The following is a 16,460-nucleotide window of genomic DNA, read 5'->3' on the forward strand; positions in this document are numbered from 1 at the left end:
GGGGAGAGTACAGTATGCCCCACTGGCTGGGCGTTTAAACTCTACCATCACTGCCTCCTAACCAGCTGCCCCATACACACCCTCACACACAAAAATACATCCTCCCTGATCCTTTAGGGAAGGGCAGGAACAGCCTGTGACCATGTATAGCTGGATCAGGCCCTGCCCACTGTAGTGGGACAGACATTAGCCTTGGGCTCAAATCCCACTTCAGCCACTTCCTGACTGTAGTATCTCAGGGAAGGCTCTTGGTGTCCCCAAGCCTCGGGGTCCCTCTCTGTCCACTGAGATAACAATAGCATCGCCATGTGTGGCTGTGAGGATTGGAGAAGCCCCTGTAGGAAAGCACCGGATACAGTGCCTGGCCCGTGGGTCACCATTAATAAGTGACGGCTGCCACCCTGATTACATAACATGATAATTCACATATAATGGCAATAAAAAGAAATCTCACCTGTGCCCTCTGGGAGCCCACCTGGTTCTCGGAGCCTCTCTGGGAGGTCACTCCCGTGGTGGACCTCATGTGAGAGGGAGTTTTTAGTGGTCTGTGAAAGCGCTCTTAGCAGCCTTGGAATCTCCAGAGGTCAAGGCAGGACATACAGTAGGCGCTCAGCATTGACTGGGATAGTTGGGGAGAGATGGTGAGAGAGCCCGGGGGCCCTCCATCTATGCTGCTAGGAGTGGGGGTGGCACCTCCTGTAGCCAGGCTGGAGGGCTGAGCTGGAGAAGGCTGGCCTCGTTGAGCCTTCTCACCCAGCCCCGGCCGCCGCTATGGCACAGCCGCTGCAGGGTACACAGCACACCTGGAATCCATTAGGCTGGGCCAGGAGCTTGTTCTCTCTCGGCATAAATAGAGCAGAGGGTTTGTTTTGACTGCTTTAAACTGTGCAGATTTTAGGGCCTGAGAATTGAAAGCCTGCAACACCCTGATGGACAAACTGGCCCAGAGACTGAGGGCTGGGCTGCAGGAGCAGAGCCCAGGCTCCTTCCAGTTTGTGGCCACTGCCTCTGCTTAGCGAGGCCTCAGGTAATGATATTCACAGCCACGCTTTATGGACTGCGTGCTGTGGGCGTGCTGCTCACTCAAGCACCTAATCCTCTCAGTAACCCTGCAAGGTAGAACCTAGAGTTACTGGCTGCAGAGACAGGAGGCAGTGACTTGCTCAAGGTCACTCAGCTGCTAAGTGGCAGGCCTGGATTCCATACCAGGTCTGTCTGATGCCACGGCCACTGGAGATCTTGCCAGGGACCACCAAGGCTGCAGGGGAGAACTGAGGAGTCCCAGGTCACTGTCGGGAACACAAGGCACAGAGAAGCACAGCTGCTCAGACCCTGGCCCCTGGGCAGAGAACAGGAGCCTGAAGCTTGGGCTCCCAAGCCACCAGCTCCTGACCTCAACGGCCCCAGGAGGCTGTGCCTCCAGGTCAGGGTCGGGTTGACCTTGGCAGAAGGGAGAGCCTGTAGGCCCTGGGTTACTGCCAAGACCCGGTGAAATGAAAGGGAACCTTGTCCTGCTGCACACAGGGCTCATTCTCTGAGCACTCTAGGGCCAGCCTGGCCCCGTGAACGAAGGCCTGGTCCCTCAGTGCCAGCTATTCATAGGCTTACGGAAGTGCATCCGTCTCCAGGGGCAGGGTGCTTAGAAGTCCCCAAGCCCTGCCCCTAAAGTTTATGGTGTGGAAACTGAGGCCCAGAGAGGGGACGTTCTCCCTCAAGGCCACACACTGAGTTCACCACAGGGCAGAGCCTCAAACCTCGTCCCTTGCTTCCCAATGCCGAGTCTCTTCCTCAGGATCCTGGGCCTCCCCCTAAATAGGCAGCCCTGCTTCCCTCCCTTGTGGAGACCTCCACAGCTGTGCTCTCTGACCCCTGTTTCACCCCCACAGAGGGACCAGCAACAAATGCCTGTTGGATTCTCCACTTAGAACTTCTCAGTCATCTCAAGGATGGGGGAGCCTTGGGTGGTAATGAGTGCCTTGTCCCTGGGAGTGACCAAGCACATATGCCCACCTGTCTGTCATGGAAGCTGCTCCTGGTGAGGGAGTGGGGGCCCTGCTGACTGAGGAATGATCTCTCGAGAAATTCCCAGCTGACTTGGCCAGTCTCCTCACAGCCCTGGGACACCCCAAGAGAAGACAAAGCCTGGCAAGAGCAGGAGGTCCAGAGGGCCCAAGAGCCACCATAGCAAGCATGTACTGACCCTGCCCTTGGGGGGCTGGCATCCAGTGGAGGAGACATACTTGTAAAGCTACAGTTTGGGAACCTGCCAGCCATTCTCTCTCTTCCAGGCTTTTTACACTTCCTTGACCACTGGGAGCCCACAGCTTCAGAGAACAGCAGTTCTGGCCCCTACAAGAGGCACCCAGCAAGACCCAGGCTGTCTTAGGCCTCTGATTCCATTGGCCCCTGCACCTTGAGTCATGGACCTTTGGGGCTGCATCAGGGTACAAAATCCCAGAGGTAAGCAAGGCCTCCTGGGAAAGAGGGGCTCCAGCTACGGGCTCAAGAGGAATCAGGCCAACCCCCTCCAAAGACACTGCAGGCTGTGCCCTAGCTTGGCCCAGCCCAAGGAGTTTGTTCAGATTCAAGAGTAAGGAAGAAGTACAGCCAGAGTGCTCCTTGGAGGTGAAGATGGCGAGACTTTGTCTCACGTACTTTGGACATGTTACCAGGAGGGACGAGTCCCTGGAGAAGGATGTCATGCTTGGTAGAGGGTCAGTGAAAAAGAGGAAGACCCTCAACGAGATGGATTGACACAGTGGTTGTGACAATGGGCTCGAACACAGCAATGACTGTGAGAATGGCGCAGGACCAGGTAGTGTTCTGTTCAGTTGTACACAGAACCACTCTGAGTCAGAACCGACTCAATGGCACCTAACAACAATGACGAGAAGAGTAGGGACCCTGAGTGGCCTGGGCCAATCAGTGCCTCCCTGCTCCCTCACCACCCACCTCTAACCACCTAGAGATTTTCCACAAAGAAGGAATTCTAAAGTGAGGCTGGGGGTGAGGCGGGGAGGCTCAGGGCTGGGGGTGGGTTGGTCAAAGTCATTCTCCTGGGAAATAATAATAGAATGTAGTGGCAAGAAAACATTATTTTCTAGGAAATAAATGCACTGCTGCCCTATGGCATTCTCTCAGGGGAATGAAATATACTTCAAAAAATCAGCTGCTTTTGCTGGTTGGAATATCTCAGTGCACTGTACCGGGGATCTACTTGAAGCTGGGTGACGCCCAGCCCAGCAGGGACAGGAGAGCAGTGCAAAGGGGTGCTAAGTTGCTCCATCAATAGCCACAAAGAATTTGGATGGAATGCAGTGAGGGAACAAGACATCCTGCGGAGGGTCTCAGTGGGGAATGCTGGACCTGTGTGGGAACAAGGCCAGTGGCTGGCAAGAGTGGGGGCCAGGCCCGTGTGGGCCAATGTTCAGTGACACGTTGCTGCCAGCACTGCTGGGCTGCATCTCACTCACAGCCCAGGCATTCTCTGAGGGTTTCCAACACACAAGTCCAGAGCTGATGCATCCCGAAGGGCCAAGAGTACAGGAAGACACCAGCCATGGCAGGAGGGGTCAGCACAAGCAGAAGTACAGGCATCTCAAACCAAAAAACACCCATCGAGTCAATTCTGATTCATGGTGTTATGGAGTAGAACTGCACCACAGGGTTTTCTTGGCAGTAATCTTTAGGGAAGCAGTTTCCCAGGCCTTTCTTCCATGGAGCAACTGGGTGGTTCGAAACACCAACCTCTCGGTTAGCAGCAAATTGAAAGCTGCTTGCGCCACCCAGGCTCCAGACATCTCGAGAATCCTCGGAAATACTGAGAGGGTTTTCTGTGCCACTGGTTTGAGAACTGGAGCCACTTTGGCTATTAAAGGAAAGAGGTGATCCTTGGAAAGCTGAGAGACTTGCAAACACCCAAGAGGCAAACAAAAATAACAACAACCTTTGACTGAGAATCCACCATGCCAAGCACTCTACCTACATTGTCTCACTCGCTGGCATAACATCCTTGCTCCTACTGGGGTCGATTTCAACTCATAGTGACCCGATAGGACAGAGTAGAACTGCCCCATAGTGTTCCCAAGGAGCGGCTGGTGGATTTGAACTGTCAACCTTTTGGTTAGCAACTCAAGATCTTAACCGCTGCACCACCAGGGTTCCACATCCCTGCCAGCAAGGCGTTATTATACCCATTGTACAGACACAGAAACTGAGGATCGCCAGCACCTGACCCTTCCTCGTCAATCTGTAACACCTGAGAGGTAACGTGACTCGCCCAGGGGCACAGTTGTGAAGTGATGGAGCCTGGACTCCGTCATCCCACTAACTCCAGAGCAGTGTTCTTTCCTCCACCAACCTCTGAAAAGGACTGAGGTGCAGTGTCTGTCAGGGGACACCCGAGTGGGTCTCCAAACTTCACCCCTCATCGGTGCCTCCTCCCCTGAGGAGACAGGCCTGGAGAGGTCAAACAACAACTTGTCTGAAGTCACCCCCTTCCTCAGGAGTTGAACCAGACCAGAATTCAGGGCAGTAAAAGTGTTCTGAATTGCAGGGCAGTGGGTTGCCCGTCCCCCCCGCATCAGTCTGTCACAGCGGTCCTGGCTCAGCTCTGTGGTTGTAAGGTTGTTTTCTCAGACCCCTCCTACACACACACCTGTTGTCTTGGGGGGCTGGAGGCAGAGTATTCTGAGCAGGATGCTGTCCCTCATTTCAGCCTTTCCTCCCCCACAGCCCCCACCTCCCCAGCCCCAGCCCCCAAGGGACCCCAGGTCTCTGGTTTCTTTCAGGCCTGAGACGCTGGTGGGATTGATTTATGAGCCGAGCCCCTACCCCCACCTCACCCTGAGCCCTTGTTCTCCTCCCCCCTCTCCTCCTCTTCCTCCTCCAGCTCCTCCTCCCTGCCTGACTGCCTGCCCAGTTTTCCACAGAGTCAGGATTTCCCTGGGGCTGGGGGCTCCACGCCAAGAACAACACAAGACCGGTTCCCCCGCCTCTCCTGTCCCTCCCATTCCCCCTTCAGCTCATTCCCCGCCCCCCCCCCCCCCCCCCGCCACAGCGGCATCCCCTCAGCTGAGGGAGGGCTTGGGAGTGGAGGTCCAGGCCTAGCTTGATCCCAAGGAGGGGCCAGAAGCCAAGGTCCCTTCCCATCCCAAGCCATGGCAGACCGCCCCTTCGTTCTCTCTGAAACGTCTTTCTTCTAGGAGACTCCTCTAAACTCCCATCCCAGGGCTCCCACTGGGGGGTGGACAGAGGAAGGTTTTGGAAGTCCACAGTGGGGCGGGGGAGGGCTGAGAGAATTCTGGGTGGGGATGGGGGTACCTTCCGATAGTGGTGAACAGGACTCTGGAGACCCACACCGAGCGGCAGGTCAGAGAGGACCCTGGGAATCCACATGGAGGAGAAAGCAGAGAGGATTCTGGGAGTGTCTGTCGTGGCCGGAAGCGGGGAGGGTCAGAGAGGCCTCGGAGACCCCACGCTGGGTGAGGATTAAGGTCTCTATCATAGCTCAGGGAGGTGTGGGAAACGGGTCTCCATCAGTCTATTCCTTCTCCAGGGAGCAGAAATTGGGTCACAGAGTGGGGAGATGGGGACAGAAAGTACGAGCGCCTCACATGGAGACAAAGGCAGAATCCTGCCTGGTGGGGTGGTGTTTGGGGAGCAGGATGCCAGATCCCAGGGATGGGACCAGGACGGGGAAAGGTCAGACAGGAAGGGGTTATCATGGCTGTGTCTGAGTCCCGCTTCTGTCTGGCTAGAGACTTGATTTGGGCCTTGGAGCCTGGGGCGGGGGGTGTGGGGGGGGTTGCCGAGGAGCCCTGTTCCCTCTCTGAGTGGAGGTCCAGACGTCCAGACCACTACAGGCAGACAGAGCTGCTCCCTAGAAAGAGCTCCCTGGGGCTCCGCCTGCGGCCAGCCAGCCAGCTGGACAGGAAGCTAACGCTGGACTAGGAACCTACTGTCCTGTGTTTTGCCAAGCCCGCTCGTAGCCGTCTCGCCACGCCCCCTCGCAGCCGTCTCGCCACGCCCCCCGACAGCCCGTTGCGCCCTCTTCACTTTCGGTCAGACTAGGCCTTCATCCGTCTCCAGGCGGCTGAACCCGGGTGACCTCTCCAGGGTTGCCTCTCTTACAGCAACTCCTTTGATGAGTCTCTGAAGGCTTTGGTTTTCCTCCACTGCCTGCCCCTGCTTGGCCCCACATGGACCTCCCCCACTTCCCACCCCTGCCTACCCCCAGCTGTGACCAAGGAGAGGGAGGCATCCCCCAGGAATGCGAACCCAGGAGCAGGACTACCTCCCAGCCGAGTTCACCCTTGCACCCCCAGGGCTTAGCACAGGGCATGGCACTTAGGAAGCTTTGAATGGATACTTGGTAGGTTGGGGAACACCAGGGACCCCCCTGCTCCCAAGGTAGGCCAGGGTTAGGAGTGGGGCAAGGTCACAGCTGGGCAGCCCTAGAGGGTGCGGGTGATAAACTAGACCCCTTCCCTCTAGGACAGGTCAGGTGGGTGGCTGGGGCACCTGGCTCCCCCAGCTGTATCATGGCAGGCAGCCCCCAGGGACAGCTGGGGAACAAGAAGGGAGACAAATGCCCCCCTTTACCCTTCATCCAGGGCCCAACCTCCTCCCAGCCCCTTCCACCCCTGGCCCCAGGCCAAATCTGGCCAATTTGTTCTCAGACAGGGCTCTGATTTCAAAGCTTCATTTGAATGATTTCCAACCAGAATTCCTGCCTCCTCCCTTGCAAAGCTCTGCGCTCCCCTCCCCAGCCTCCCTCCTGCCTGGGCTGCTGCCTCCACCAAGGCTGCTGTGGAAGAAGGGATGACCCCCCCCTCAACGGAATTGACGCTGGTGTGCCATCTCTCCCTCTGGGCACTCCCAGCCTCCAGACAGCTTGCAGCCCTAAAAGAGAGGCCCTCCACAGACTGGCTACTCAGAGCTGGGTCTCAGGCCCGGGAATGAGGGAGCCTGGGCTCTGTGGGCTGTCCCTCCTGGGCCTCAGTCCCTTGCCTGTGCAAGGAGCAGATGACTGCCCACAGCTAAGCCCAGTGTCCAGCTCAGCCTGCAGTGGAGTTAAGCTGCCAAATCAAAGCAGATTGCCACCTGCTAGCCACACCCCTCCCCTGCCCCTTAACACCTTCTCTATCTCCCAGGAGTGGCTCTTGGCTTTAGATGCCACAGCAAAGACATCTAAAGAAGACGCCCTTACAAATGGCCAGACTTGGGAAAAAGTTACAGGCTGCCCCCAGGCTGCTATTTCATGCTTCCTAACACTCCTTACCAACTGTCAGATCATGCAGAGACCCCATGCCCACACCTCTTCTCGCAGACTCTGTTCTGACCCAGAGTCAGACCTCCAAAGGGTAGGAGGTCTCTTCCTCCAAGCTTTTTGCCCAGAAGGTAGGCAGAAAAAAAAAAAAAATCTTGTTTACAAAAGAGGAGCATGAGGCCCGGAGATATTGAGCAAATTGCCTAAATCATACAGCAGAACTTGAATCCAGGCCACCTGACCTCAGGCCAGCACTGTCCACCCCACCACAGTGCCCAGTCTGGGTCAGCATGGTGGACACTTTCAGCCCGGGAGGCCTCCTCCCTGCTGGGGGCTGCTGAGCATCCATCTGCAAGCCCCTCCCCTGAAAGGTGACCCTGGAGATGGTCCCACAATCTGCTCTGCAGTTGGGGTGTGTCATTTCCTGAGCCCGCGGGTGGGGGCTGGGACTGGGTATGGCCCTGTTGACACCAGTTCAGTGTCTTTACTTCATACATGCAGACCTGGGGCTCCCAGCACAGAGCTTTGTGTGGAGCCTGGAGCCCCAGTGCGGAGTCAAACAGAGCAGCACCCCCATCCTCCTCGTCCCGCTAAAGTGTCTTGCATCCTATTCCAGACTCCTGTGATGTCCTGTCTTCAAGCCACCTCTCTATGGAACCACCCTGGTCAGGACCCAGACCCCCTGGGTTCAAGTCTAGTCTCTAACCCTTACCAGGCATGTGACTTTGTGTAAATTACCTCCCTGAGCCTCCATTTCCTAATCTGTAAAATGGGCTTATAATGCCATCCTCATATGGTTGCTATGGAGATGAAGCTACGTAAATGTCTCCAAGACACAGTCCTCTTCTCCTCCCTTCACAGTGAACTATCTTATTTTCAAGCAGAGCACAAGCCCACTCTGGGAGGAGAAAGTGCCCCCAGCAGAACGGAAAGTCCAGCTATTCCATATTACGGGTATCTGTGAGGCCCAGAACTCAGGCGGTGCAGTGGTTAAGAGCTACAGCTGCTAACCAAGAGGTCAGCGGTTCAAATCTACCAGCCACTCCTTGAAAACCCTATGGGGCAGTTCTACTCTGTCCTATGAGGTCGCTATGAGTTGGAATCGACTCGATGGCAGTGGTTTTTTTTCTTTTTCTTCCTGTGAGGCCCGAGTTTCCCAGCCTCTGCTCTTCCGTCTGTAAACACATGAGTACGGTGGAGGTAAAATGAGACAAGAGAGGTGAAAGAAAGCACTGGAGAAGGAAAAAGGTGCAAATCCCAGTTTCTGCCTTCTTTGAATCCACACACTCCCTCACTGGGGTCTATCTGTGGGAGAAGGCCTGTTTCTGGGGGGGAGGGGGGAGGATTCCTTTCCCCCTCTTTCCTCCCAGGGCCATTCTGGGGTCTCCATGACTCACCCTCCAGAACAAGCAGCTCTTTTTTGTTTAGCTCAGAGCTTGGTGCCCAGCCTGCTGGCGCCAGGCCCAGAGAGGGAGGGTCAGGGACTGGAGGGAAGGTCTGGCCTCCTCGGGGCTCCAAGGCTATCTCCCACCCCCACCTGCACCCCGGAGCTGTTTCCCCCAGATCAGTGCTTGGGGACTTATAAGGACTTGGGTCTGTGGGGGCAGGAAACAGAAGAGGACTTCTCAGTGGGGTCCCCATGGGGCTGTCCTGGAATACCTAGAGGCCACAGGGGCCCTGGACTCTGATGTGATCATCCCCCCAAACCCACAATTCTTTCCAAACAGACACAATGCAGAGATTGAAATGAAACATAGATTTCATTTTTCTAGGGGGACATAAACTAAGAAATCTCTGCGCTGTGCCTGTTTGGGAAGAAGTATGGGTTTGAGGGGATGAAGTCATCACAGTCTAGGGCCCTTACGGACTCTAGGTATCTGAGGAAAACCTGGTGGTGTAATGGTTAAGAGCTGCAGCTGCTAACCAAAAGGTTAACAGTTTGAATCCACCAGGTACTCCTTGGAAACCCTATGGGGCAGTTCTACTCTGTCCTGTATGAGTCAGAATAGACTTGATGGCAACGGGTTTGGTGTTTTTTTTTTTTTTTTTGTTAGAAAAAATGAAATTACATACTTTATTATTTCTTGAAAGCATTTATTAATAATTAATTGCCTGCTATGTGCCAAAAATTTTTTTTTTTTTTTTTTATGTGCCACACGGAAACCCTGGTGGCGTAGTGGTTCAGTGCTACGGCTGTTAACCAAAAGGTCAGCAGTTCAAATCCACCAGGTGTTCCTTGGAAACTCTATTGGGCAGTTCTACTCTTACTCTGTCCTCTAGGATTGCTGTGAGTTGGAATCAACTCAATGGCAATGGGTTTGGTTTTGGGTTATGTGCCACACATTCTTTTCATCATCTTGTTTCATTCTCTCAGCAGCCTTGTGAGGTAGAGGTTATTAGTTCGTTTTACAGATGAGAAAACTCAGAAAGGCCAAGTAAATTGCCCAAGGTCCACAGCTTCCCTATAGCAAAGCTGAGGCCTTGCAATTGGGTCTATCAGAGTATGAGCTAGGGACGGCTGCCACCTCTAGCCCAGATACCTTCATAGGTGGATCCTGCCTTCTGACTCAGCAAGGCCTCATTACTTCCAGCCTGCCTGAACGCTACTTGCTAAAACCTCTTGTCTGCCTGAGAAAAGATATGTTGCCCTTCCAGCCTCACAAAACACCTCTCTCTCCCCTGACACTGGGCCTATTCAAGACACCTCAACAGAAGAACAAAGGAAAGAGCTGCCACCATCACCACTTCCTAGGCTGCTTGTTTGGAAGGTACTCTCTCGGACATCAAGCCCCCTGAACAGAAAACCAGTTAAAGGAATCAGGATGGCCAGAAACCATTCCAGAATGTCTCTGTTCAGGGTGCTGAGGACCAAGCCTTGGTTTCTGGCTGTGAGTTGTATATATGTATGTATGTGGGGGAAGAGGGGGGAAGAGGGGAGGTCAGGACAGATTCTATTACCAGTGTGGAAGAAATGGCCAAGAGAAGACATAGATGTATCTAGGGGAAAGGGTAGAGGCTATAATTGGTGAGTTTTCTTATCCTCTTTTATAACCCTAAATATAGAAATCCATTCCTTTATCCACCAACCATCTACACATCCAGTGATCCATCCAGCCATCTAATCATCCATCCATCCATCTTTCACCCATACAACTGTTGTCTATCCATTCATTCATTCATTCAGCTCCATCCAGGACCTTGTTACCCTTCACCTAGACTGTGGCCTCCTCTTCTGCCTTCCTGTCACCATCTCGACATGCTCCAATCCACTCCACACCTGCCTCACTCTACTTTCCAAAGCACTGTCCCTGTGATGTCACTCTCCTCTTCAAAACAGGTCAGTGACACCTGGAATCTTCCGGTGTCACCCTGTCGCTTGTCTATCTCCTCCACTGGACTGTGGGTTCCTTAAAGGCAGCTGACTTATCGCCATTGCCTGAGGCTCAGTGCTGGCAAAGAGGAAGTCTCAACAAGTGTTCTAGAGAGGGTGCATTCTTTTAGTAAAGAAGGAAGTGAGAAATTGCCAAGAAGTGACAGGGATGCGGTCGAGAGCTTAGTACTTTAGAAAAGGCTGCACCAGCTGCTATGGTGAATTTTACTGGAAATCAGCAAAACAAGAAAAGGATCGCTGAGAGAGAACATGCCGGGAATGTTTGTGGGTGGGAGTGGTCTAGGTTGGGCAGGGAGAGAAGTGCACCTCAAGAGCCCCGTCTCCTTGGGGAGAAGAAGGGTTTCAGGGACCAGAGATTTTGAAATCATAGGTTCTGTGGGAGTGCAACCAGGGAGTGGGGGACTGAGCAGACACCAGGAAGTGGCGGAAGCCTGGACCATCAGACTTGAAATCTTGAAGGTGATGGTTAAGTGGTGACCAGGATCAAAGCATAGCCCGTGTGCTATTAGGAGGCCACACTGGGAATGAAGGAGGAGGTCCCTGGAGGTGAAAGGTCAACAACTGGGCATGAAAACCAAGAAGCTGGAGCCAGAAGAATCTGGTCAGCCAGGTACAAAGTCCAGGAAGAAACCTGACTATAAACCTGAGGCTCAGCGATGATGAGGGCAGTGAGGATGGGGAGAAGGTAGTCGAAACGAAGACTTCAGTAGAAGAGGTGGCTCCAGAAGTGGAGAGTTTGCTGGGAGAACAATGCCTGGGAGTGGTGTTGGGGTGTCTGTGAAAGAAGGAGTGGCAGGGTATGTGGGAGGCAGTGGTGACTAAGGAAAGCCAGCTTGGTACCCTCACATTCCTTCAACATACCCTTTTCTGGTCCCCTCAGGCCAATGCCACCTCTCTCACCTACCCCAAGTCCACTGCCCACAGAAGGGAGCTGGGCCCACGGAGAATTGTCCTCTGTCTTTCTCCTTCACCTTGTCAGGCCAGGACAAAGTGGAGAAGGGGGTCTTCCCCAGCTCCAACAGTCAGCGTCAGGGCAGCCATGTCTGGGCTGATGTCACAGCAGGCCTCCAGCCAGATCCTGAGTCTGTTTTCATTCACGTTCCATGAGAGGGGGAAAAATTAATGAGAAACAGAGAGGGGGAGGGAGGGAAGAGTGGCGGGAGGACATGGCTTGCCTGTCAGCCCTGTGCTCCTACCCCCAAGCTGGAACCCTATTCCATTGCCAGGTTGTCCTCCTGACAAGCGCCTTCAGCACCTCGGGCCTTTCCCTTCCACTCCCCTCTCTGAAAAAGGAAATCTGAGGGAACCCTTGCCCAGCCATGCAGAATCCAACCCCTGGGGTAGGGGGCCACTCCAAAGTGGCCCAGGAAGGACCTGGGAACACCTGCCATCCAGGCGCAGAGTGTCTCAGTTTCCTGGGCCCCTTGGAAAGGAAAGGCATCCTGATGTAGTGGGAAGAACACAGATAGGTTAGCTCAGGTTCAGATCTTGGCTCTGCCCCTGTCTGCCTCTGTGACCTCAGGCAAGTCATTTGACCTCTCTGAGCTATCTATAGAAATGGAGATGGAACCCATCCTGTACTCAGACACATGGACAAATGTGTCTTGTAACAGGGAAGAGGCAGAGCAGAGGGCTCTGGCGCTGGAAACAGAGGGTGCCCAATGAACACTGTAGAATTGCTCAAGACTCAAGAAGCCAGTAGCCCCACCTGGAGATGGATTACGGGGAAGGGAAGGCTTGGCCAGTATCGCATGTCCATGACCCTGCTCCTTCCCCATTCTCTAGTCTGAACACCTGTGTGCATCTAGACTCCCCTTCTCTTACCTGCCTCAGGACCACTTCACAGAGTTTTCCCCTCTCCTTCCTTCTCTTGCTAACTCCAACGTGGCTTCCAAGGCTTCATTCAAGAGTTACCTCTTTAGGCAGACTTCTTGGACAGAGCTCTCAGCCTGGGTCCCTTCCTTACAACACCTGGTGCCTACGTAGCAGTGGCCCTTATTTCACTGCACTATTTTAAATCCAAACAAAATCCGTTGCCATCAAATCCATTCTGACTCATAGCGACCCTATGGGACAGTGTAGAACTGCCCCATAGGGTTTCCAAGGAGCAGCTGGTGGATTTGAACTGCTGAATGGTTAGCAGCCGTAACACTTAACCACTGCGCCACTGGGGCTCCACTACACTATATTAGTTGGTTTATATATCAGTATCCTCCTTTGAGCTGTGCACACCCCCAGGGAGCAGAAGCTGTGGCTGGTTCATCTCTACATCCCCAGCCCCTTACAATGGGACCAGCACATGGGAGAACCCAATAAATGTACATTGAATAGATGAATGAAGAAGGAGACAGGGAAGGAGGGTCAGACACCAAAAGGTTAAAAAGACCCGTATGGTAAGAGGGGAAGCCCTGGTCACGTAGTGGTTAAGTGCTACGGCTGCTAACCAAGAGGTCAGCAGTTCAAATCCGCCAGGCGCTCCTTGGAAACTCTATGGGGCAGTTCTACGCTGTTCTATAGGGTCACTATGAGTCGGAATCGACTTGACAGCAGTGAGTTTGGTTTTTTGAGTTATGGTAAGAGGGGCTCCCAGCTTCCTCTACTGGGCATCAAATAATGGATTAGAGACCCCCAATCCTGCCCAGGATCCCTGGTGGTCCAGTGGTGAAGAGCTCGGCTGCTAACCAAAAGGTCAGCAGTTCAAATCCACCAGCTGCTCCTTGGTAACCCTATGGGGCAGTTCTGCTCTGTCCTATAGGGTTTGGAATCGGTTTGGCTGCAATGGGTTTGGTTTAACCCTGCCAAAGTCTAGCTCAGCTCCCTAGAGCTATGGTTTCTTACAAGGCTTTACCTCAATTTGTAATTATATACACTTCTTTGTATGATTATTTAAATGCCATCTTCACCACTATTAGACTTCAAGCTCTTTGAAGTTCATCATAGTATTCCTAGTGCCCAGTACAGTGCCTGGCACATAGTAGATGCCTGGTAAATAAGAATAAGCGAATGTTGGATGGAAGGACTCCCTCCCAACAGGCCCAGGACCAGTGTGCTAAGGGGAGAAAAGCAGAACCCAGTCTTCCTCACAACTTGCTGGATACTCTACCCCTGAATGAGCTTCTGTACCTCCTTGCCTTCAGACCACCCAGGTCCCAGCAGCCCTACCCAGAAACCATTCCAGGGCCCAGGCCAAACCTGCAGCAAAATGTTCAGCATCCCCATGGGTGGGACCTGTTTCTTTGCTCCCTTAGCTTCCCCACCCTCTTCTAGGATTGTGGGAACCCAGCTTCTGCCTTCTGGATGTCTGAATGGGGTTGGAGGGTTTCCTCAAGTGTATTCAGCTCTTGCTACACTCAAACACTGTTTGTTGAGCACTTTCATTCCTGTTCCTATATTTTATTTAAACTTCATATTAATAAAAATAGAGGCATAGCAAGGGGGGACAGAGGGAGGCATTTGCCCTCTGGACGCAAGTTCACGGGGGCGCCAGACAAGGCACAGGATGACATTCTGAGGTGACACAAATATGAAAGGCACCTGACTAAGGCAGGTGGACGAGAGAGGGGAAGGCATTTCTGCTGACTCATGGCTGCCATCAATGTCTATTCATCTTGAAATTAGGGGGGAACACAATTTAGAGATTGCCCCTGGGCACTCATTACCCTTACTAACCTGTTGCTGTTGGGTCAATTCCAACTCATAGTGACCCTATAGGGCACAGTAGAACAGCCCTCATAGAGTTTCCAAGGAGTGGCTGGTGGATTTGAACTGCCAACCTTTAGGTTAGCAGCTGTAGCTCTTAACCACCAGGGTTTATTACCCTCAGTACACCCCTGAAAATCATAGCTACCGTTTTTGAGCACTTACTATGATCCTGGAGCCCTGGTGGTGCAGTAGTTAAGAGCTCAGCTGCTAACCACAAAGGTTGGCAGTTCGAATCCACCAGCCTCTCCTTGGAAACCCTATGAGGCAGTTCTACTCTGTCCAATAGATTCACTATGAGTCAGAATCCACTAGATGGTAATGGGCTTTTTTTTTTTTTTTTTACTATGATCCCAGCACATACTTTACATTATTAACTGTTACAATCTTCCTAACAATCTCATGAGGTGGGTATGATGAGGAGGCACCGAGAAGTTAAACAACCTGCCCAAGGTCACAGGCTAGGAAGCAGGAGAGCTGGGCTTTGAACCCAGGTCTGCCTGTGCTCTAAATTCTAAATCTCCAGGCTTTCCCACTGCACCACCCTGCCCAGTTGCCTCAAATTTTCCAGTTTCTAGTCCAAAGTCTGACCACCCAGGTTTCCACCCAAGGGCTATCCAGGTCCCTCTAGCTGGGGGCCAAGCTGTCCCTACTCTCTGAGCTCAGGCATAGGCCCAGGCAAGAAATGGGTCCTTTGGGACTGCAGCTACCCCTTAAAAAGAAAAAAAAAATTTTTTTTTTTTTTTTTAGGTCAGGTGAAATAAGGCAGGTGAGGGGAGATTCTCCTCCCCACCCTTGCTCCCGCCCCTCAACTTGGGAGATGGAATTTTCTACCCTCAGGAGTGTGCACTTAACCAAGACAGGACAGACTAATTCTTCCCTGGCCACTCCCCACCCCTGCTTGCAGCCCCACTCAGAAGTCTGAAGACTCATCCTAGGCCTTTCAAATGAGACACAGGTTAGCTAGGTCAGCCAGCCCCCCTACTACCCCACAATGTACTGAAGGGAGGTGCCATCTGGAAAGGCTTCTCTCCTTCCTTCCTGGCTTCTCTTGGCTCACCTGATCTCAGTCATAGAAAGCCCTGAGGGTATATGGGCTGGGAGGTGGGACCAGGGAGGGTCTTGGGACTGAAAAGATGTGAGCCTGCCTAAAGGAGGTGGTTTGGGGGGGCGGGGGTACGGTGTGGGTGTGGCTTGGGTAAGTGTAGCATGCCCCTATCTGCTGTATGGCGGGGCGGGGGGCGGGGGGAGCGGTGCGGAGGGTGAGCAGCAGGAGAGCTTTAGGTAGGAAGTGGGAGCCAGGATCTCTTGACACACTTGGAGGGGGTATGTGTGGTGGTCTGCACAAGGCACATCCAAGTACCTTATGCACTCCGGATTTGGGGGCTCAAGACATCCCTGGAGATTCTCGGCCTGGGGTGCACACACCAAGTGCCCCCCTCATTGTGCGGCCCCCCAGGCCCTTGCTCCTTCCTGGGTGCTCAACGCCCACAATCCCGCCCTCCCGCGGACCCAGTAGGGGGCGATGTCTCACCTCTTCCGGCAGAGCCCCCACCCCAGCGACTTGGCCCAGACTCTCCTTAAAATGGTCAGCGATAGGACAGGACGGTGAGCGGGTCACCCCCTCCTCCAGCCCTGAGCCCTAGGAGCAGGAAGCGATCACCTGAGTAGCTTGGAGCGCTCCCCGCCCCCCCGACCCTTTATCTGAGCCCTCAGCCGGGAATGTGGCTCTGGGCGCGTAGGACACCACCCGGCACCCCGCCTGTCCCCGACCGCCCGCCGCACCTCGGGCTGTTAACAGCTCGGGCGTCTGGGCCAGGGAGACCTCGGCCCGCGCACTGTCGCCCCCGCGCCCCCAGCCGGCAGAGAAGGGCGGCCGCGCCTGGGTCCCCATCCCCCTACCCGGGCCCCGCTCCTGCAGCGCGCCCTCGGCTCGGTGGAGGAGATATTAAGGAGAGGGCGCCGCGGAGGGTGGGGGCGGCCTCCGGAGCCTGCGCCGCGCCCGCGGCCCCCGGCCCCCGGCTCAGCCTCACTGGGCCTCGGCCCCTGCACCCGAAATCACTTCCCCGTGCTTCCTGGACCTCAGATCCCGCCAACCCC

This window comes from Elephas maximus, chromosome 1, assembly GCF_024166365.1.
Source record: "Elephas maximus indicus isolate mEleMax1 chromosome 1, mEleMax1 primary haplotype, whole genome shotgun sequence".
Lineage (NCBI taxonomy): Eukaryota > Metazoa > Chordata > Mammalia > Proboscidea > Elephantidae > Elephas > Elephas maximus.